Source organism: Bubalus bubalis, chromosome 5 (assembly GCF_019923935.1).
Source record: "Bubalus bubalis isolate 160015118507 breed Murrah chromosome 5, NDDB_SH_1, whole genome shotgun sequence".
Lineage (NCBI taxonomy): Eukaryota > Metazoa > Chordata > Mammalia > Artiodactyla > Bovidae > Bubalus > Bubalus bubalis.
Window position 1 is genome coordinate 9,946,658 of NC_059161.1, and position 22,529 is coordinate 9,969,186.

Consider the following 22,529-nt stretch of genomic DNA (forward strand, 5'->3'; position numbering starts at 1 on the left):
GGAGGGATAAGAAAGCCTTTCTCAGTGAACAATGCAAAGAAATAGAGGAACACAATAGATTGGGGAAAGACTAGAGATCTCTTCAAGAAAACTAGAGATACCAAGGGAACATTTCATGCAAAGATGGGCACGATAAAGGACAGAAACAGTAAGGACCTAAGAGAAGCAGAAGAGATTAAAAAGAGGTGGCAAGAATACACAGAAGAACTATATTAAAAAGGTCTTAATGACCTGGATAACCACAACGGTGTGATCACTCACCTAGAATCAGACATCCTAGAATGTGAAGCCAAGTGGGTCTTAGGAAACATCACTACAAACAAAGCTAGTTGAGGTGAGGGAATTCCAGCTGAGCTATTTCAAATCCTAGAAGACAATGCTGTTAAAGTGCTACACTCAGTATGCCAGCAAATTTGGAAAACTCAGCAGTGGCTACAGGTCAGTTTTCATTCCTATCTCAAAGAAAAGTGAAAGTCACTCAGTCGTGTCCGTGCTGGAAACTTTTGAGAGTCCCTTGGACAGCAAGGAGATCAAACCAGTCAATCCTAAAGGAAACCAATCCTGAATATTCATTGGAAGGACTGATGCTGAAGTTGAAGCTCCAATTCTTTGGCCATCTGATGTGAAGAGTTGACTCATTAGAAAAGACCCTAATGCTGGGAAAGATTGAGGGCAGATGGAGAAGGGGGCGACAGAGGACGAGATGATTGGATGGTATCATTGACTCAATGGACATAAGTTTGAGCAAACTCTGAGAGACAGTGAAGGAGAGCGAATCCTGGAGGGCTGCAGTCCGTGGGGTCGCAAAGAGTCAGAAACGACTGAGAGACTGAAAAACAACAACAGGAAATCTAAAATATGATACAAATGAACTTATGTATAAAACAAAAATTGACTCATAGACATAGAAAATAAATTTATGGTTACCAAAGGGGAAAGAAGGGGATAAATTAGGAGTTTGGGATGGGCAGATGTAAAGTACTATGGAAAAATAAACAGTGAGGTCCTAGTGTATAGCACAGGGAACTATATTCAATATCTTATAATAAAGGAAAAGAATATGAAAGAGAAACTATGTATACATGTATATATGTGAATATGTGTGTGTATATAACGGAATCATTTTGTTGTGCAGCAGAAAGTAACACAACATTGTAAATTAACTATACTTAAGGGCCTTCCCAGGCGGCACAGTGGTAAAGAATCCGCCTGCCAATACAGGAGACACGGGTTTGATCCCTGGGTCGAGAAGATCCCCCTGGAGTAAGAAATGGCAAGCCAGTCCAATATTCTTGCCTGGAAAATTCCATGGACAGAGGAGCCTGGCGAGATACAGTCTATGGAGTAGCAAAGAGTCAGGTATGACTGAGCACAAAGATAAAATAAATAAAAAATATATTTCTTCCTAATGTTTAGTCGACAACTAGTGAACTGTAGGTTAAAGAAAGGCAATCACTGGATCTTCCAGTGATTGGAAGACATTGGTGGCTCGGAAGTAAAGAATCTGACTGCCAACACAGGGGACACTGTTCGATCCCTGGTCCAGGAAGATGCCACGTGCCACGGAGCAACTAAGCCCATGAGCCACAACTACTGAAGCCTGAGTGCCCTGGTGCCCACACACGGAGCCTGTGAGCAGCAACAGCTAAAGCCTATGTGCCTAGAGTCTGTGCTCCGCAACAAGAGAAGTCACCGCAGTGAGGAGCCTGTGCACCACGACAGAGAGTAGCCCCTGCTCGCCACAACTAGAGAAAGCCCTGGCGGAGCACAGAAGACTCAGCGCAACCAAAAATAAAATAAACAAATAAGTAATTTTTAAAAAATACCAGCAATCACTCAATGCATTATAAAAATGACACTTGATTTTTCATTAAGAAAGATCATTAATGGAAAATATATCAAATGAAAAGATAAAGGGTTAAATTCTTCCAAATCAAGAACAATACAGGTGGTACAGTAAATTCTTATAAGCAGTTAGGGGATAATATGTAACAGTTAACTGAAAATTCTAGTTAGCTGTTCAAACTTTGTAGCTTCTAACTAAATGCAATCTTAATTATTAATATAAGCCCCAGCTACAGGAAATAAATGCTTAAATAAATAAATGGAAGATTGCTTGAGAGATATAATAACCTGAATATTACCTGTTGCAGGAACAGGGCCATCAGAAAATTTTCTATCTAGATTGTCTTTAGAGTCGGATTGACGGGAAGGCCAGAAGATCCAGTCTAAAGGTTCTAAGACATTATTGGGAATGTGATGCATTAGAGAAAATTGTATTCACCAAAATTTTGCTCAGAAAATAAGGTAGAAGGCATACTTTGAAGAACCATTTGAGGTGGGACATGAACTCCAAATGAATGTGCTCTAGTAACCAGACACTTGCTAAACTGCCTCTGAAGGAGGGCTGCTGCCGCCGCTAGGTTGCTTCAGTCGTGTCCAACTCTGTGCGACCCCATAGATGGCAGCCCACAAGGCTCTCCCATCCCTGGGATTCTCCAGGCAAGAACACTGGAGTCGGTTGCCATTTCCTTCTCCAGTGCATGAAAGTGAAAAGTGAAAGTGAAGTCTCTGAGTCTTGTCCGACTCTTAGTGACCCCATGGACTGCGTGCGGCCCACCAGGCTCCTCCGTCCATGAGATCTTCCAGGCAAGAGTGCTGGAGTGGGGTGCCATTGCCTTCTCCATGAAGGAGGGCAAGTGAAGTTAAAAGAATGTATTTTGCACTGAGGAGGCAGTGCGGGCCAAGAGTTAAACTGTTCAGGATAAAAGAGCTAACGAACTAACCTGCCAACTTCCTTCTAGCCTCCCAGGAAGTTTAATGGGGAACCAATTAATAATAACCTGATGAGCCGTTCACATGCCCTTGGTTCACCTCAAAAAGCATTATTTAGTCCTTCCAGAATTGTTTTATTTAATAATTGTTTGGAGCCACAGGTATACTGTAACAAACAGTCACATGTAACAGTACTCTATTGCAAAATTAAGAGCAAAGGATCCTTTCATAAGATCTGCAATCAGTCACTTGGGAAACAACTGCTTTTTTCTTTTCTTAAAGACATTATGCAACTTGCAGCTGAGCACGTTTTCCCCTTGGGCTTCCTCTCTCTGGGGAAAAAAAAATAAATGAAGGCCTGTAATTAACCAAAATTCAGTCAGTTCAGTTTAGTCGCTCAGTTGTGTCCGACTCTTTGTGACCCCATGGACCACAGCACGCCAGGCTTCCCTGTCCATCACCAACTCCTAAAGCTTGCAAAAGACAAATTTGGAGAGTAATTATTCCCTCGAGCCCATAGGCCAGCTCCAGCCACCTGCATCTGCGTTCTTAAAGACAATTCTCTCCTCTACATGTGGGCCCAACATTGCTAATTATTAGAGAAATGCGAGTCAGAACTATGTGTGGCGTTGCCTCACACCAGTCAGAATGGCCCTCATCAAAACATTTGCAGACAGTTAAGTCCTGGAGAGGCTGTGGGGAAGGGGCCCTGCTGCACTGGTGGTGGGAATGTAAATTGGTAGAGTCACTATGGAAAACAGTATGGAGATTAATTTAAAAACTAAAAATAGAGTTGCTATATGATCCAGCAATCCCACTCCTGGGCATATATCCAGAAAAGACAAAAACTCTAATTTGAAAAGATACATGCACTCCCAATGTTTATAGCAGCCATGTCCATAGCCAAGTCATGGAAGTAACCTAAATGTCCATCAACAGATGAATGGATAAAGAAGACATGATATACATATATACATATATATGTATACACACACTCACATATACACATAGGGGCTTCCCTGGTGGCTCAGATGGTAAAGAATCTGCCGGCTATGTGGGAGACCTGGGTTCAACTCCTAGGTTGGGAAGATTCCCTGAAGAAGGGAATGACTACCCACTCCAGTATTCTTGCCTGGAAAATTCCATGGACAGAGGAGCCTGACAGGCTACTGTCCATGGGATCACAAAGAGTCAGACATCACTGAGTGACTAATACTATACACACATACACACAATGGAATATTACTCAGCTGTGAAAATAATGAAATAGTGCCATTGGCAGCAACATGGATGAACCTAGAGATAATCATACTAAGTGAAGTCAAAGACAAATACCATATGACATCACTTACATGTGGAATTTAAAATATGATACAGATGAACTTCTTTAAAAACAGAAATAGACTCACATAGAAAACAAATATGGTTACACAGAGAAAGGTGGGTGAGGGATAATTTAGAGGAGTTTGGGAGTAACAGATACTACCACATATAAAATAGATAATCAACAAAGACCTACTGTATAGCAGAGGGAACTGTATTCAATATCTTGTAATAACCTATAATGGAAAAGAATTTGAAAAAGAATCTGAAAAGTATATATATATTGGCTTCCCTGGTGGCTCAGATGGTAAAGAATCCACCGGCAATGCAGGAAACCCAGGTTTGATCCCTGGGTCAGAAAGATACCCTGAAGAAGGGAATAGCTACCCACTCCAGTGTTCTTGCCTGGGGAATTCCATGGACAGAGGAGCCTGGCAGGCTACAGTCCATGCAGTTGCAAATAGTCAGACATGACTGAGCGTCTTTCAGTTTTTCATATATATATATATATATATATGAAAGCTATATCTATACATATATATATATATAGAGAGAGAGAGAGAGAGCTGAATCCCTCATTGTACACCTGCTCTGCTGCTGCTGCTGCTAAGTCGCTTCAGTCGTGTCCGACTCTGTGCAACCCCATAGACGGCAGCCCACCAGGCTCCCCCATCCCTGGGATTCTCAAGGCAAGAACATTTGAGTGGATTGCCATTTCCTTCTCCGATTGTATACCTGAAACTGACACAATTTTGTAAATCAACTATAGTTCATTTACATAAAAAACTTTTTTAAAGACTTGGGCTAAAAAAAAAAAAAAAAAAAAGACTTGGGCTATGAGTGAGACACTGTGCTAAGGGTTTTAATCTCAAGTTCCTCCTCATAGAGTTCTAATGAGACATGTATTTTGTTTCATTTTTTATTGTGATTTTTGTAGACAGACAAACTGATATTATGAGAAATGAATTTGCCTGAAGTTCTACAGTTAAATAATAAAGGCATTTTATTCAAATTTAGATCCAACTCCTATGTTTTCAGCTGAGTTTTACATTTTAACCTTGTATTAACAATACTTTCAATATTTACTTGAGAAAATCCAAGTCATTCTCAGATCACTCTCTGCTCAGCTTGAAATCATCTAAGTTAAAGGAAAATTTCATTCACCATTTAACAAATATTCCAGCTTCTTTTCTATGGAAGAGATGGGAATAAACAAATGAAGATGACACGGTCCTTGCCAATAAGTTGTTTATTTCAGGACAGCAGAAATAATATTCCACTTCTAATATTCACTGAATAGACTGAAACACAAGCTAGCAAGAGAAAATGTCTTAAGGATTGCGGCATATTGAGACATTTGGGGAGATGGACACAGGGTGAAGAAAGTAAGCACACATCAAGGAGATGAATAAAACACAACAAAATCAATCTTTGGCTTTATGTTTTGTTTGGAACACTTCTAGCCAATCACTTTAGAGTAATATATTCAAAATTTGGTTTATTCCAATTACATCTTCCTTCCCACTAAAGTTATTACAGTTACAATAATAATGGCCCCCAAACCAGTGTACCAGGTATGTTTTTTTTAAAGTCTTGTTTCATTAATTTAATATAAAATTCTATTTTCAGGGAAATGATTGACTACAAAGAGGCACAAGTGAGCTTTCTAGAGTAGTGGAAATGTCATGCCTTTATTGTGGGAATGATTAAATGACTGTGTTTTACAAAATTCTTATAATTTTATACCTAAAAGGATAAATTTTACTGCATGTAAATTACCTCAGTACACCTGATTTTTTTTCTTAAAAGGTTGAACTCTTAACTAGCCGGCTAAAATAAAATAAAATTTAAAGTACAATTTACAATATAGGTACAAAATCAATTTTATAAGTGAAGGAGGGCTAGTAACTTTTTGGTATTTATTTATAATGCTAATAATCCAATATAATTCAATAAATATACCAGTATTTTAAAATGGGATATTAAAATATTATATTTTAAAAATATAAGGATTTCGATTGCAAAACATTTATTATAACCATAATGTAGTTAAAGCAATGCTATTAAAAAAATCTTAGAAAATAACAATCTAAGTCTGTTAAAAATTTCAATGATTTAAACTTCTAGAATACTACCATAAATTCTGCTTACATAGTATGCTGAAAACCCCTCATAAAATAGTTAAGGACAAAGAATTATCAGCTAGCTTCATTCACTGATAGATTTAATTCCATTCTAAAACATAATGGTAGCTCAGCTTCCAAGAAAAGCAAAGAAAAGAAATGACTATTTCCAAACAAAACTGGGTGAAAAAGAAAAACACAAAAGCAAAACACTATTAAGAACACAGGAGGGACTTCCCTGATGGTCCAGTGGCTAAGACTGTGCTCCCAAGGCAGGGGACCGGGGTTCAATCCCTGGTCAGGGACTCAAGCCCACATGCTGCACCTGAAGATCCTGCGTGCTGCAGTGAAGACTGAAGAGCCTGTGCGCCGTAACTAAGACTTGGCTCAACTAACTAAACACATATTTTTTAAAAACTCACAAGAACGGGTAAATAAGTGACGTTTCTTTTTTAGTAAGGCTTCAGTAGGAACAAATATATCCAAGAAACCATTTACAAAAAACCCAGCCTCAGAATTTAGAGACCAAAGTCACTCCCTCGCCACTGGAATTTGCTTGTGAAATAGTACAAAATTGCACATCAGACTTCTCAGAGTTTTATGATTCCTACTTTCGGAGAAGGCAATGGCAACCCACTCCAGTACTTTTGCCTGGAAAATCCCATGGATGGAGGAGCCTGGTAGGCTGCAGTCCATGGGGTCACTAAGAGTCAGACACTACTAAGCGACTTCACTTTCACTTTTAACTTTCATGCATTGGAGAAGGAAATGGCAACCCACTCCAGTGTTCTTGCCTGGAGAATCCCGGGGATGGGGGAGCCTGGTGGGCTGCCGTCTATAGGGTCACACAGAGTTGGACACGACGGAAGTGACTTAGCAGCAGTAGCAGCAGCAGCATGATTCCTACTTTAATACCCTCTGTTTTTATTCTCCCAGACACACCAAAGAACACCAAGTCAATTTAAATTAGGAAAGTGAAAGTGAAGTCACTCAGTCGTGTCCGACTCTTTGCGGCCCCATGGACTGTAGCCTATCAGGCTCCTCCATCTATGGGATTTTCCAGGCAAGAGTGCTGGAGTGGATTGCCATTTCCTTCTCCAGTGGAGTAATGTAATTCCAAGCTCTGGAAACCCTAGAGTAGACTGTAGGAATTCTCTTACCTTGATTAAAGTAATATACTTGTGGCAGATGTCATTTGTCAATCAAAAAACACACACTTGATTTTTTTCTAATATGGCAGAAGGATGTATCAATATTTTTATTTGTGGCTTTGATAAAAATACCCTTTAAGTGTATTGTGCTTTGTCAATTAACTTTTGGAAGAATGAAATATCCCTTAAGTGAAAATACACGACCACTATCTGTTAACAAGTGTCCTCTCTCAAAGAAGCTCATCTTCCAAAATCTATCTTAAATTTTTTAGTTTTTAAAAATTTGTCAGGCTTGACCATAACTCTTGAATATCAATAAAAATCTGATTTCTTCCATTAAAAATGTTTTCTAATGTTTTTATGTTGAATAACAATGAAAAACAGCATAAATATCTCTAAGAAAGTACTACTTTTTAGGAATGACCATGCTTTGTATATTAAAGGACAGTTAACTTGCTAAAAACAAATGCTCTGACTAGCAAGTGTTGGTAAGGACATGGAGAAATTAGAACCTCATATACTTCTGGTGGGATTATAAGCTAGTACAGCCACTTTAGAAAGCAGCTGCCCACAGCTGGAAGGTTTAGAGGGAATGGGTACAAGATTTTTTGAGACAGTGATAGAAATGTACTAAAATTAATGAATCCTGGTGACTGTTGCTCAACTCTATGAATGTACTATTAACTCCTACCCTTAAAAAGTGGATAAGTTGAAAGGTATGTGAATTATATTTGAATAAAGCTGATGCAAAACGAAAAAAAAAAAAAAAACCCAAACACAGGTGTTCTAAGACTGTTCATGAAAAAATGATGGAGAACTAGCATAATGATATCCATGAAAACTGCATAAAGTGTCCTAGGATGCAGCAGAATAGTGCCAATCAGGCAAAAATTAATGTTTTTATTCTTTTCAGTATGATAACGAACAAATGTTATAAACAGTATTTATTAAAAGTACATATAACAGATGATGGAAATACTTGTAAATAACCAACCTGTGGGTTGTGGGTTCACAAGACTGAACTCGACCAAGTGAAACCCCTGCAGTGACAATGCCTTGTTTTGGGGGGAGGGGTAGAGAGGTTAGAGAACCAGAATGACAGTAACAGTGATGCTGCTGCTGCTGCTGCTAAGTCGCGTCAGTCGTGTCCGACTCGGTGCGACCCCATAGACGGCAGCCCACCAGGCTCCCCCGTCCCTGGGATTTTCCAGGCAAGAACACTGGAGTGGCTTGCCATTTCCTTCTCCAATGCATGAAAGTGAAAAGTGAAAGTGAAGTCGCTCAGTCGTGTCTGACTCTTCGCGACCCCATGGACTGCAGCCCACCAGGCTCCTCCATCCATGGGATTTTCCAGGCAAGAGTACTGGAGTGGGGTGCCATTGCCTTCTCCGAAAACAGTGATGCTAGTCAAGAGTAAACGGTAAGAAAGATTGGTCCGAAGGAGGTGGCTGAGAGGAGGGAAGCAGCTCAAGGGCTCGCTGGGCTCTACCACCAGGGCTTGGTGTCTTCAAAGACGCCAAGGACGAGGATGAACCCGGAGTCAGGTAAGACTTGCTAGTGTGGTGGGAATTAGTTCAAAGGTTACATACAGAGAGAATCAGAAAGCTTGGAGCGTAATTCGAAGGCTGGAAAGTTATTCTAAGGAAGCAAATGGTTGAGTTGCATGTGCTCTTTAGAAAAGGGTTGAGTTGGTGACTGATATTCAAACACTTGCACTAATTAGGTGTGTTTATCTAGCAAAGAGGGGCAGGGATTGTGACAGGTATTCCAGGTGAAGGGGGAAAGACTCAGGGTTAAAGCAACTTTGTGAAACCTAGAGTGGGAGGGTGACATTGTGAAAGAACATTAAAAGCAAGGGCTTCGGAAATCAGATGGATCTGAATGACAATGTATTAACCAGCTATTTGATCAAATATTATCCTGGGTGTTTCTTGAGGGGGGTTTGGGAGAGATTGACCCTTAAATTGGTAGACGAGTAAAGCAGATTCCCCGTCATGTAGATGGCCCTCAGTCAGTTGAAGGCCTGAAGAAACAAAAAGGCTGCCTCGCCTCAGAGTAAAAGGGAATTCTCCTGCCTCATGGCCTTCAAACTGGAACATCAGATTTTTCCTGCCTTTTGGACCCAGAATGGAATGATACTTTTGGCTTTCTTGGGTCTCCAGATTGCCAACTCACCCTGCAGATTTGGGGACTTGCCATGAGCCAATTCCTTATATCCTTCTACTAAATCTCTCAATATATGTATATGTTATATATATTACCTGGGCTTCCCAGGTGGCGCTAAAGAACCCATCTGCCAATGCAGGAGACAGAAAGAGGCACAGGTTTGATCCCTGGGTAGGGAAGATCCTCTGGAGGAGGGCACGGCAACCTGCTCCAGTATTCTTGCCTGGAGAATCCCATGGACAGAGGACCCTGGCGGGCTACAGTCCAAAGGGTCACAAAGAGTTGAACATAACTGAAGTGACTCTGCACATGCACATATATTACACATGTATGTTTGGAGAAGACTCTTGAGAGTCCCTTGGACTGCAAGGAGTTCAAATCAGTCAATCTTAAAGGAAATCAACCCTGAATATTCATTGGAAGGACTGATGCGGAAGCTCCAATCAGCCACCTAATGCGAAGAGCTGACTCATTGAAAAGACCCCGATGCTGGGAAAGATTGAAGGCAGGAGAAGGGAATGGCAGAGGATGAGATGGTTAGATAGCATCCAAATTAATGGACACAAATATAAGCAAAGTCCAGGAGACAGTGGAGGACAGGGAAGCCTGGCATGCTGCAGTCCATAGGGTTGCAGAGTTGAACACGACTTATCAATTGACCAACAACATATATTACATACATACACGCACATATCCTGTTGGTTCTGTTTCTTCAGAGAACCCTAACACAACCTCGGTTCAAATCACAGCTGTTTCTTAATAGCTGTATGACCTTAAGCAAGCCCTTTAACCTCCCTGAGCCTATAAAATGGAAATAATTAAACATCCCTATAGCATAGGATTGTAACAAAGATTAGCTGAAATAACTTCATGAAGCATTGAGCACAGTGTCTGACACACAGTGCTCAGTAACTGGAAGTTGTTGTCCATTTTATTTTTATTACTATTACAGAAGACTCTCTTTTGAGGAAAAAAATACAAGTAAAACAGGGCCTGAAGATGAGAAGGTGAGAAGGATGGTAGGAAAGTGAGTAGGAATTGTAAAAATTTTACCTAGTCACCACTAAAGAGTCCCTTCTTCTCTCTGTTTTCAACAAAAAGCTACTTTTCTGTTTCATCCCTCTCATGTAACTCTTTGTATGGCAGAATTCAGCTGAACCACTTTCTAAAACCTAATTAAAATCTTGTTAGAAAATTTTCCAAATATACATCACCCTTTGTTGACTTAAACATAGTGGGTGTAAAAATGTGGACCATCTGATTTCGAATGTTGCAGAGGTACTGAGTTATTACAGAAAATATTAGTAATCACTGTTATGTACTGTGTATGTATTTTCAAAACGAAATCTCCGATAGCTACTTATTTTGCTGTCAGCCTTCTGTAAAATTCAGTGTCTGACATCAATTCCAGTTTGCTAAGAGTTTTGGCTAGTAAAACTTTACTGTAAAAATCCCCTCCCTTTGACCAGTTTAAGGAAGAGAATAAATACATTATCTTCATTTTATATTCTTAAATCCTTTCTCAGGGTAAGCATTAAGCATCATTGTGCAGAAACCCATTCTATTTTAAATGTAAACATTCCATTCACCAACCAGTCTTAACTGTCCACAGTCACAGCAGAGTCCTAAAATTCCCATTTTTTTAAGAGTAAAGACTGGCAAACTCCTCTGTGAAAAGAACCTGACTAATGCCAGTGTGTGGATTAGTTGTGGCCGGGACAGCCAAGGTTCTATCATCTTGACTCTAAAAGTACAGCATACTACTGAGATCCCAAAATAATGTAGAGTCTGGTTGTTGGTTTTATTTTCCCGGGCTTCTTGCTCGTGGGTGCTGGTGGTGGTACTAGGGGACAGCAGACCTGGAAAAGAAAGGAACTGATTGCCCTACAACAGCAATACAGGTCCATCCTCTCAGCTATTAAAAAACAAAACCAAACCAAACCTCCCTTCCCAACATGTGCGATTTGATTTGCAACACTCACCTTTATTCAACGAAACAAACCACCACCAAAGCAGCTCTTACTACATCCCAGCCCTATTCTAGACGCCAGAGATACACAGACAGGCACTAGTTCATGGGCCCAAGAGTTTAGTCTAGAGGGAGAAACAAACCAGTAAGCGAACAATCAGGACACAGGGAACAACTGAAGAACAGATGACTCAAAGAAAGCAGGGACAACGTGGGGGCAGGGAAGACCTCACAGAAACACTCACAGGCTGTCTTCAGGATGCACATGGCCCATTTCAAGGTGAAGTATTCTTAAAGCAAGAACTCAGTTTCCGGACTAAAAACCTTAACTTCTGAATGTGAAAAATTTGACGTTCAGGTTCTTATATATTATATACACACACAATAACCTTACACAAAGGGAAATTAGCTCAGTCTGAGACCATGATTCATCAACACTGACACCTGCTCAACTCAAGTCCCAAAAAGGCACCACTGAGGAATATGTGGTAGCAACCATCCAAACTTAGGACAAAGAGCCTTCTGTTGCTAGAAGAACAATATAAAACACTATGCACACCTCTGGATGTATTCAGTTTTGAAGACTCTAAACTGCTAGTCCTTTCTAAACTGTTAAGATGGATACTGAATGGGGAATAAACACTCTTGCAGTTCCCACATTTATATCTGAAAAAAAATCTCCAATTTACCAAAGGCAATGCGGTATTTCTTGGGGGGGAAAAATGAAAATAATGTATTTGATTTACAGATTTGTCATTCATTCATGTCACAATCCTCAAGGCTACCTGTATTCCACAACTAACTTTCCACCATTTCTTTCTAAGAAAAGGACATATGTAAAGTTTTTTTTTTTTTTTTTAAGGTTACAGCCTTCAACAACTTGAAATGTAAATTTGGATGGTCCAACAATTAGAAAAAGTTACCCTACCACCATTTGACATTCCGTTTATCATTATATTTAATATTATTTTGTAACATCTAACACCCTTCACCTTTAAGGTCAAAGGAACCTTCAATATTGTTTTACAAGCTGCCTACAAACTCCGGGAGATGGTGAAGGACGCAGGAAAGCCTGGCCTGCTGCACTCCACGGGGTCTCAAAGAGTCAGACACGACTTCCCGATAGAACAAGAGACAATCCCTGTGAAATCTGAGGATGCCACGCCAACAAGAATGCAGGTCCACCGAGGAATAGCGACCACTCGGTAAAGTCAAAACTGCTGTTCACTTTATGATCACAGAGCCTCTTTCCAGAACTACCCCCCAGTTCAGTTCAGACGCTCAGTCATGTCCGACTCTGCGACCAAATGGACTGCAGCACGCCAGGCTTCTCCGTCCATCACCAACTCCTAGAGCCTACTCAAACTCATGTCCATCGCATCGGTCCCCCACCTCCCAAAGAACAGGAGAGTATCGATTTCACAAGGTGCTGGGCACTGCTTTCTTAGAAGCTTTCATCTGACTCCTGGAAGATCACCTGGGTAACTCCCGGGGCTGGGGATGGAGCGTCTGGGTTTTTGAGCATCTCCGCTGCCTTCTCAACTTGAGGCCTCTGTACTTAGCCGACCCCTGGACGGCCACCACACCCTACTGCTGTCACTGACTCGGGCGTGGCTGCTCACCGAGGGTCCCGGCCGCCTTCCCTCCCCGCCCACCACCCCCACAGCCCCTAGCTGTGGGCCGCACCAGCCAATCCCGGGGTCCACTCAGGGAGGCCAGGCGATCCCCCGGGGAGGTCACCGAGGGCTGACGCCCGAGCCCTGCTACGCTCTGACTTCAGCCCCCCAGGGAACTTTCCAGAACCCTGGCCCTCTCTGGGAAGCCCCGCGTCGCATCCAGGAGGAAACCCTGATTCTGTTTATTGAGCTCCTACGCGAAGCTCAGGATGGAGCTTGCAATCGCCCGCACTCCAGCAGCTCGGGCCGGGATCCGTCCTCCAGAAGAACCGACGGCGGGGAAGCAAGGGACCGGCAGAACGGCGCCCCCAGCCCCCGGCGTCCCCTCTGCCGGCCTTTACCTCGACCGACCCCACGGGGGCTGCCGGAGCTAAAATTAGGCGAGCGCAGGGCGCGCTCACGTGCACCCCGCTCACGGGGGGCCAGGGGTACGGCCCGAGTGACTCACGGCCCCGCCCCCACCCGCAGAGGACGCGCTGACGTCAGCCGCTTCCCCGAAGGGTGACGTCAGCGCGCCTCGGGAAGGCCGCGGGGCCAGCCTAGAATGTTCACTGAGTTTCAATGCCTTAAAGGGACCAGGCCTTGGATCGTGAAAGATGGGGGGCGAGGACCCCGCTCACCTACGCGTAGAGTCGGAGCCAGTTTTATATCCCCTTGTACTGAGAGAAGGTGATTGCTGAGGTAGGAATGAAAAAACGGAAAGCAACTGAGCTTCATTGGAGGCGCCCAGAAGCCCCAGAACCTCCTCCTGGAAGCCCTCCTTGCTTAACCAGAATCAGCTCTTGACCCAAAAGTCAGGAAGTTTTCCATGGCCCTTGACTGCCTACTCCTTCACTTACACCTCTGCTGAGAGAGAAAGGCTGTGGTTTGAATGTCTGTATATAATGCATCAACTTGGGCCACCTTGGCCCTTTTATCAGTATTTTTTGACTTTGTCCAAATTCTCTTGTTAGGTGTGTGACCTGGAACAAGAAACTCTCCGGATGTGAACTTTGTGAACTGGTATCCACCCCTCCTTTTAGGCTAATGTTGCCTGTGGACGTTCCCGGAGGCAAGAACCCCGGCCCGGGCTTCGCCATTGAGCACAATCACAGTCTCACTGGGGACTCAGAATCCACTGAGGTTTACCGTGTGGCAGGTTTGTTTCTTATACTTCCTCCGCTCTTTTTAATTCTCTCTTCTCTCTGAGATGGTTGTTATTGTCCCCATTTTACGGATGAGGAAGGGAATCCGGGCACCGCAGGATTAAGCATGTTTCCCTAGGTTACACAGCTTAAGGAACCACAACCTGAAAGTCACTCCCACGTCAGTTGGACTCCAAGTCAGTGTTTTTGGTGATGAAGGTGGGCTGTGATACTGTGTTTTATTCTGGGTGTATCGAGCCCTGGAGAGTAGTTTTTCCCCTTTACCGCAATTCCAGTGCCTCTGAACAGGTAACCCACAAGTAACCCCAGCCTGCGGATACAGGAGAGCGAGACCTCAGGGCCTGGCCTGGATGAGGGTAAGGTGAGTGAAGAAGCGCTTCCTCTAGGGTGTCCTTCCTGTACTTGTGGGCCCTGGAGAGCGGGTTTGCACTCTAGGCACCTCACTCACCACACCCTAGTCCCAGCCCTGCCACACCTACCCTTGGCTCTGTTTTCTGTCTGGAAACTAGAGAGGGCATCCCGCTTAATGCGTCCTGGTCTGGCATGCCAGTGTCTAGTTCTGCCCCAGTGCTGAAGAAATAACCTTGTTTCTCCTGCATCATAATCTCCTCTCTGTAAAGCAGCGGTTTCTATTGAAACAGCATCGTCATGCCAAGATGAAATGAGACAACAGCTTCTTACAGTTTTGAGCAAGACGCTGCTGCCTGTGTCCTGGAAGTGGAGGTGGGCCATGAGTGGCTGTCACTGGTATCCTCTGACAGCCGTTACTGGTCTTTGGCCGAGCGTCACAAGCGCATCCTCAGGTCATACCTGCCAGGTCTATCAGGGCTACCTTCCTCCCCCCGCTCACCGCCCAGAGACATTCAGAACTGACCCCTCTCCCCTCATACCCAGTCTCCAGCCACCACCCAGCTCTCTTCTTTGTGTGACCCTGCTCCTGGCCCCTCCATCAGGCTGATGAAGTCACTGCCCACTGCTCTTCCTGTTCTCCAGGTTTTTTGGAGCTTCTGACCGAACACCCTGTGTGTCTCCCATGGAAGCCTTGGGAGAAGATGGAGAAAACCACAGGCAGCCTCAGCTGTGGCCAGCAGCTCTCCCTCTGTACTGGGGCTGGACATGCAGACATGGAAGCTTAGAGCAGTAGGGGACCTTCAGGCCAACCAGGCCAGCCCCTGTTTTACAACCAGGGAACTGAGGTCCAGGTGAAGTGACCTGCCCGGGGCCATGTGGCCTGTTATGTAGAGAGTCCTAGTCACTTGATTAGCAGCTCACTGTGCCTTTCACGGTTCACACCTCTGTTAGGAGTCTCAGGTGAAACAGTGAACATAAATGTGCACGGGGACCTTCCCGACCCAGGGATCACACCTGTGTCTCCCGCACTGCAGGCAGATTCTTTACCATCTGAGCCAACTTAGGCGCATTTCCCAGTGGAATGAGAACAACAGTGAGTTGGACTGCCGTTTTTAAACCTTGGGTAATCAAGATGTTGTGTGTCATTTCAGGTTTTGATTATTTTATCTCCCAGCCTTTACTTCCTGTCATTTTCCTATCCCCCAAAACCCCATTAAATGTTGTTAAGAGCCATCATTGTAATTGGCCACTAACCTGGAAGGACTGTGATCTCCAGCAGACAGCCCCAGCAAGGAAAGGAGCAGGGATCCTGGGGCTGTTTCCCACCGTGCCGGTGACTCACGGGATGATACAAAGCAAAGCGCTTCTTTTGTGTGGGGGCGAAACGGAGAAGGGCACACACAGCTACTTGCCTGACAGAAGTGTGGGTTGGTAGGGAGCCGTTGGCAGGCTCCTGGCATAGCGGAAGCCCAGGGGTCTCTGGGTACACCCGGGTTCTCGATGACCTCTTAGCAGCGGCTGCAGGGTTAACCCTGAGCTCTGTCTCGCTTGAGCACCAGCCTCCATTGGAGCCACTAAGATGGTTGGGCGGGATTATGGCACTTGCCCTTTGTGCTGTCATCCTCATTGGTTAAGAATGCACCCTGGTTATTCCTAACTCCACTTTAATAACGTGTTATAGATCTGCCCTCCAGGAATTTATTTGAAACTTTCTTTAATCTATTTTTATTTCAGCTTGTACAGCGTGTTCAGGCAACAAGGAGGTTTACCATCTATGTAAAAGCACTAAAGGGCTTCCCTGGTGGTTCAGTGGTAAAGAATCCCTTTGGAGAAGGAAATGGCAACCCACACCAGTATTCTTGCCTGGGAAATCTCATGGACAAAGGAACCTGGTGAGCTATAGTCCATTGGGGTCACAAATGAGTTGGACATGACTTAGAAATTAAGCAACAACAACAAAAAACACACCAAAACACAGAAGGTGCTATATAAAGGCTTTTATTGTAATCATACCAATAATTTTTTAATTATAATGTTAAATGTAATAAATATAATTGGATGATGCTAATTCAGATGGTTTCACAGGCTTATTTTTAGTCACTGTGTTTGCCTTTGTTTTTTGTCTCCACACTCACACACACAAACACACCCCAGCAAAAAGTCTTTATTCGTGGAGCGGGGTGCCGTGATAGATGCGAGTGCATGCAAATTTACATAAACACGTTCAGTGTCCTCTAGAGACTTTCCATCTAAGACCGACATAGAGGAGGTGCTCAGTAAATACTTTTGGGTGGTTGGATGGTTGGAATTAAAAAATGAAAAGAAAACCCGTGTGGTAACTGGTGAGACATGTTAGGAATGATTGTTTTGGAGGCTGGAGGGTAAACATTGGGCTGAAGGAAGAAGGGAATGGGAGATGGTTTGGCCATGTGCATGTATGAGCTCTCCTCAGATTGCCTTAGTGCTTGTTCTGGAGGAATAGCTGGTTCCCAGGCTGCGAAATGATGCATAGCAAGAGAGACCAAAGCGGCACCCCCTGACAGGTGCCATGTGGGTGCCAGTAGTGAGGAGGTAGGTATGCCGTCCAGGAGAGAAAGACCAGTTCCTGTGGCTATCTCTGTTTTTAATGTGAACCACGATAGAATGAATGGTTCAGTGGGTAAAGAATCCGCCTGCAGTGCAGGAGACACAGGAGACTCGAGTTTGATTTTTAGGTCGGGATGATCCCGTGGAGAAGGAAATGGCAAGCCACTGCAGTATTCTTGCCCGGAGAATGCTATGGACAGAGGAGCCTGGCGGGCTATAGTCCAAAGGGTTGCAGAGAGTCTGAGCAGCTAAGCACGCACACGTAGTAGAATGAAATTTTAAAAGCTAGGTGATTCAGCAGATGAATGCACAGATAAATGGTGGTACTTCCAGACAATGGAATATTGTTCAGCACCAAAAATAAAAAGAGCCAGGAAAAGACACAGAGGAACAGTAAATGCATATCACTAAGTCAAACGAGCCAACCTGTAAAGGCTACATATTGTGTGATTCCAATCATATGACATTCTGGAAAAGACAAAGCTATGAAGACAGTAAAAATGTGAGTGCTTGCAAAGAGTTAGAAGGGAGGGAGGGAGGAATGGGGAAGCACAGAGGGTCTTTAGGACAGTGAACCTACTCTGTGATATTCAGTGGTGTATACATTCATCATGCATTTGTCCAAACCCACAGAATGTGCATCCTCAAGGGTGAGCTGTCGTGTAAACTGGACTTTGGGGATTATGATACGTCAGTGCAGGTTCATCTGTGTAACAAATACACCATTCTGGTACATCTAAGTTGAGAGTGTAGGTAAGGGTGGGTACAGGGCACATGGGAAAAACTGTACTTTCTGCTCAGTTGTACTGTAAATCTATAACTGCTCTACAAAATAAAGTCTCTTTTTAAAAAATTCAGGTGAGGTGATGACACTCTTCTGTATGTAGAGTTCAGTCCATCCTGGGGACACAGAGACTGGGCTGGTGTCTGAGCCCCACCACGATCAGCTCTGCAACTTTGGGAAAGTCCTTAATCCCTCTGACCTCAGTTTCTCTAATGCCACAGGATTGTGTTGTCTTCCTCAGAGCATTTGGAAAATTAAAAAACCATATATAAAATGTCTAACAGTACTTAGATTATACAAGTAAATATATACAAACCCCTCCCCAATTCCTCATTTAATGACTCTGATTATTAAAAATCCTGATGGCTACTAATTTCAAAGTCAGGCCAGTGGAGGAAAGTCATCTGGGGTGAAAGTGACCTTCTCCCAGGAAGTGCACCTGTGTATGGGACTGGACATGTGTGTGCTCACATGCTCAGTCACAGATGCTGACCACAGAGTGCCAGGCATGGACTTGAGCCCCGAGAGGCAGCCTCAAGCCCCTCACTCAGCTTTCTCTTGTGAAAAGGTCAGGATGATGGAAGTCTGTCATATTTAGCTGATGGCTCGCAGAGAAGGCTTGATGAGTTAGTCACCTATGATATGACATCGTATTGCCACTCAATATAGTAACAGCTGTTGGTTGCTTTGGGGGGCAGGGGGCGGAGTCAGCTCTTCTCTACCAACCATGCCTCAAGGATAAATTGGATGGCACCAGAAGGGGAGACATGCCGAGGAGAAATCCTCCTCTAAACAGGGTGTTCCGCAGCTCCCTAAGGATTTTCGGCACCCACCTCAAAATGTGAGTCTTGACTTTTCTTTGTCTTTGGGGCCAAGCAGGGGAAATGCCATAGCAGAAAGGTGTTTGGTCAGGAAACCTCTAGCTAGGGGGACATAACCAGCATGGCCAAGGTCAGCCTCACCCTGGAGAGGAGTGGAAAAGTGAGTTCCATGCACCAGCCCTGTGATACCTCTACGTCACCCAAAGGAGTGGTCCAAGGGTAGGTGATCAGAAGGCCTAGAGTGAGGGTGCTGAAGAATCCCTAGGTTGGATTGGGCATTTTACCCCTCATTGGTTACATAACTACAGTGGGGTCAAATGAAGGCAATGTTGAAAAGCCTTTGAAATGAGCCTGGGTGAAGCCACGGTTTGAGGGTACCACCGATCATTGCCTTAGTTACTCTGGGGTATTGATCAGTCATACCATCTTGGGAAGCCACTGGATGCAGTTAACCCTTTCCTTCCAGTGAATTTTCCTCCTTGATATCTCTGCCTCCGGTGGGGCCTTGTGCTTTGGGAATAGAATGCTTTTTTTTTTTTTTAATCAGCCATGTAGGTACCTAGATTAACTATGGAAAACAGACTCTTCCCAGGTCTAACCTGGGGTAAGTCCAGAGTGAAGAAATAATGAGGCCAGAGGGAAAAAGCCCTGGATCAGGGGTCAGGAAACCCTGTCTGGCAGCTTCTCCTGTCATTTTCTGAGCCTGTGACCTTGGGCAGGTCACTGCCTTGCTGTAGATTACAGCCAACTAAGAATCTTACTTGGCTGTAAAAATATATATACTCTTGGGGTTCTTTAACCCCAACTGGTATTATCCAGTCCTCTAGGTATGGACTCCCGGCTCTCTGTTGGCAGAGCAGAAAGGGCCCCATGGTCTTGAGTGTGTAACTCTGTCCCTCACTGTGTGACCTTGCACAAGGACACCCCTTCCCTGACCTCTGTTTCCCCACATATAAAATAGGCATTATCATGAGACATGGGTGAGATAAGGAACCTGGAAGCCTTCTCGGGAGGGAGGCACCATAACCATGTATTTAAATGATCAGAGTTCGGGAAGGCAGGCTGAGAGGGGAGGCTGAGGTTGCTGGCGGGCTGGTCTGCGACCAGCAGGGGGTCTACCGCAGGGGGCGGTGGCAGTGTGGTTACCAAGACCCAGAAAAACCTCCAACCCGGTGCTACTTGGTTCCTCTTCATTTCCCAGCAGCTAGGAGACGGGAAACAATCCAGAGCTTGTAAGTGATGCTGAGCACAGCCCAAGAGAGTGGCTGCAAACTCTAGGCCGAGGGGGGTCACGCTTGCCCAGTGGGCACAGCGCCAGAGCTAAAAGGCCCAGGGGAGCCGGGCACTGTCCGGGGTCCCCGTGCGAATGAGCCCCCACTGCCGATTTCCTCTGGCTGTCCCGAGATGATGGTCCTCCGTGCTCTTCCTGGGCTGCCCAGCATCACCTCCTATGGGTGTGAAAACAGGTCCCAGGGGAGCCCTGGAAATACCATCACGACTGTGTATTCACCAGAGTGACCTGTCTCAACCCATCCCGGAGGGAAAATCACAGATGTCGAGAGGAAACTCGCCAAATTCTTGTTTATTCTTCACGTAAACGGATTAACCTAGGGTTAGCGATTTTATTCTGACTCTCCCTTTCATGTTGCAGCTAAAATGAAATCAGCCACTCTTTGAAGCCGTTCTTTGAGCCATAAGCATTCATTTCTCTTCTCTCCTCCCCGAAAGGGGGTTTCTCTCTTTTTAAATTCTGCTCCCCGCCCTGCAAGCCTCAGGAACTGAGAGGCTGGCGGGAGGCGTGACTGCCATAGGAACAGCGTGTGGTCCCCCTGCTGACTCATCTGACATTAACATAATTATGTTTCAGAAGTCAAAGTGATTTTCAAACTATGAGTAATGCGCGGTATTAGAGAGAATGTTTACAAGGCAGCACTTCAGCACACTGAGGGCACCAGCTGCTGCTAACAGCTGAAAGGAGTAAAGGAATAAGGAAAATGCTCTCAGGAAAAAGAACCTTTCTTTCTGGGTTCCTCTTCCTTGAAAAGGATTCAGATTTCTTGAAAGGCAGGTAAATGCAGAGTTCCCAGAAGAAGGGTCCAGATGGAGCATTTTTTAGCTGAATACCTGGATGCCTGATCATTTTGTATTAAAAAAATTTTTTTAAGCTTTTTCACAGTCTTAGTTTTCATATGACCGACTCTAGGGAAAGATGGATTTAAAGATTTCAGCAAATTATTTCTTAAAGCTGATTTATTATCAGCATTAATAATGATAACAATTCTAAAGTTGTGTGAAAAATAGGCTAGTTCTTCTAAGAAAGGAATAGGGGCACAAATCATTTCCTGAATATTAAAGATGCAGAGCAGAAGCCCGTGGTGAAGTGAATACTTCCTTAAAGCAGTTTTGTGTAATTTGTAAGAGAAAAGTTTGACAGCCTGTTGAGTTCTGTTAGCCAACTGGTTAGACCTCCGGAGAGAAAGGCTGAACTCCTGTTGTGATCTGGAGCTGTGTCTGTCCTCCGCCTCAGTTTCCTGGTCTCATAATAGGAAAGTTAACAACACTTGTTCTGCCTGCCAGAGAGGAGGAACCTTGAGCTCTGGGAGGGCAGGATCAGCATCTGTCTACTGTACCTCCACCCCCGCCCCCCCGCTTGTCTGACCTGGAACTTGCCCATAGTAAGTGCTCAGGAAGTGTTTGCAGAATTAATGAATAAGAGCTTTCAACTTCAGAGCTCTGCTCTTCTGTTTACTTGGTCTTCTTGCCTTGATCTTCCTGCCTTTAGTTCCTTCTGCCCAGGCTGGGGGCGCTCAGCAAATAGACTCATCTACTGAGGCATCAGCACTACTAAGGAAAAGTAACCGCTAACATCCCCTGGGCTACCCACTAAAGTCAGATGGAAGTACAACGCTCCACTCAGAAGCTCTCTTGGAAAAGGCTCATTTTGTTTCTGTGTTAGAGGTACATCAGGAGAACTGTTAGGGTTAACTTCACTTGCTGAATCTTGAACCGAGGTCACCACGGCAGTAAGAACAGTGGAGCCAACTTAGTCTGAGGCATTGTGATGGCAGGTGAAAGATATGTAGTTGGACTGGATAAACTCTTGGAAAATACAAGTTCCACTCACATACATGCTTGAAGGTACAAAAGAAGAAATTTTTAGGAAAAATTAATTCTGCTATTCCCCACCACTGCCCGCCCCCAATGAGAAAAATATTCGCTTTCCTGTTCATACAGGCAAGAGCAGATTTCCAGATTCTGTTAGGGCTTCAAGGATAGCTCATTCTCTTGTTCTTTCCATTCCTGCTTCAGCTTCTTGGCCTTGTCTCCTTTTCCCCCTTGTCGCCATCCCTCAATAAATTATTTCCTTCTGTTCTGGCTCCCATGTTGCTTTCTCTCCAAGACATTTCGTCTCATCCTTTAAAATGTCTAAGGGTTTCTAACCAATTGTCATTCACATGGTGAGCAGTCAATAAAAGTTGTTCTTGTTTTTAATGTAAAAAAGAACACGTCTTAAACTAATTATAAGCTCACGTATAAATAAATTGTTTGCAAATAAATTGTTAATTATTTTTAAGCTAGCAAGCTTAATCATACACAGAAATGCTCCTGTTCACTTCGGAATGTCTTTGATGAAGCAGTAAAAATCAATTCTATCAAAT

At 44.0% G+C, this 22,529-nt stretch overlaps 1 long non-coding RNA gene across 6 annotated transcripts; it reads left to right on the plus strand.

Annotated features, from left to right (window-relative positions):
* The first annotated feature begins 13,434 nt into the window (after positions 1-13,434).
* LOC123333627 lies at positions 13,435-16,769 on the plus strand. Of its 6 annotated transcripts, none has more exons than XR_006641071.1 (4): positions 13,435-13,864; positions 14,137-14,689; positions 15,322-15,772; positions 16,414-16,769. It is a non-coding gene; the product is annotated as an uncharacterized LOC123333627 (long non-coding RNA). The 6 variants fall into 6 exon arrangements; XR_006641070.1 differs by having other exon boundaries at positions 14,137-14,321; positions 14,604-14,689; positions 15,322-16,769; XR_006641069.1 differs by having other exon boundaries at positions 14,137-14,321; positions 14,617-14,689; positions 15,322-16,769.
* Positions 16,770-22,529: the final 5,760 nt, after the last annotated feature.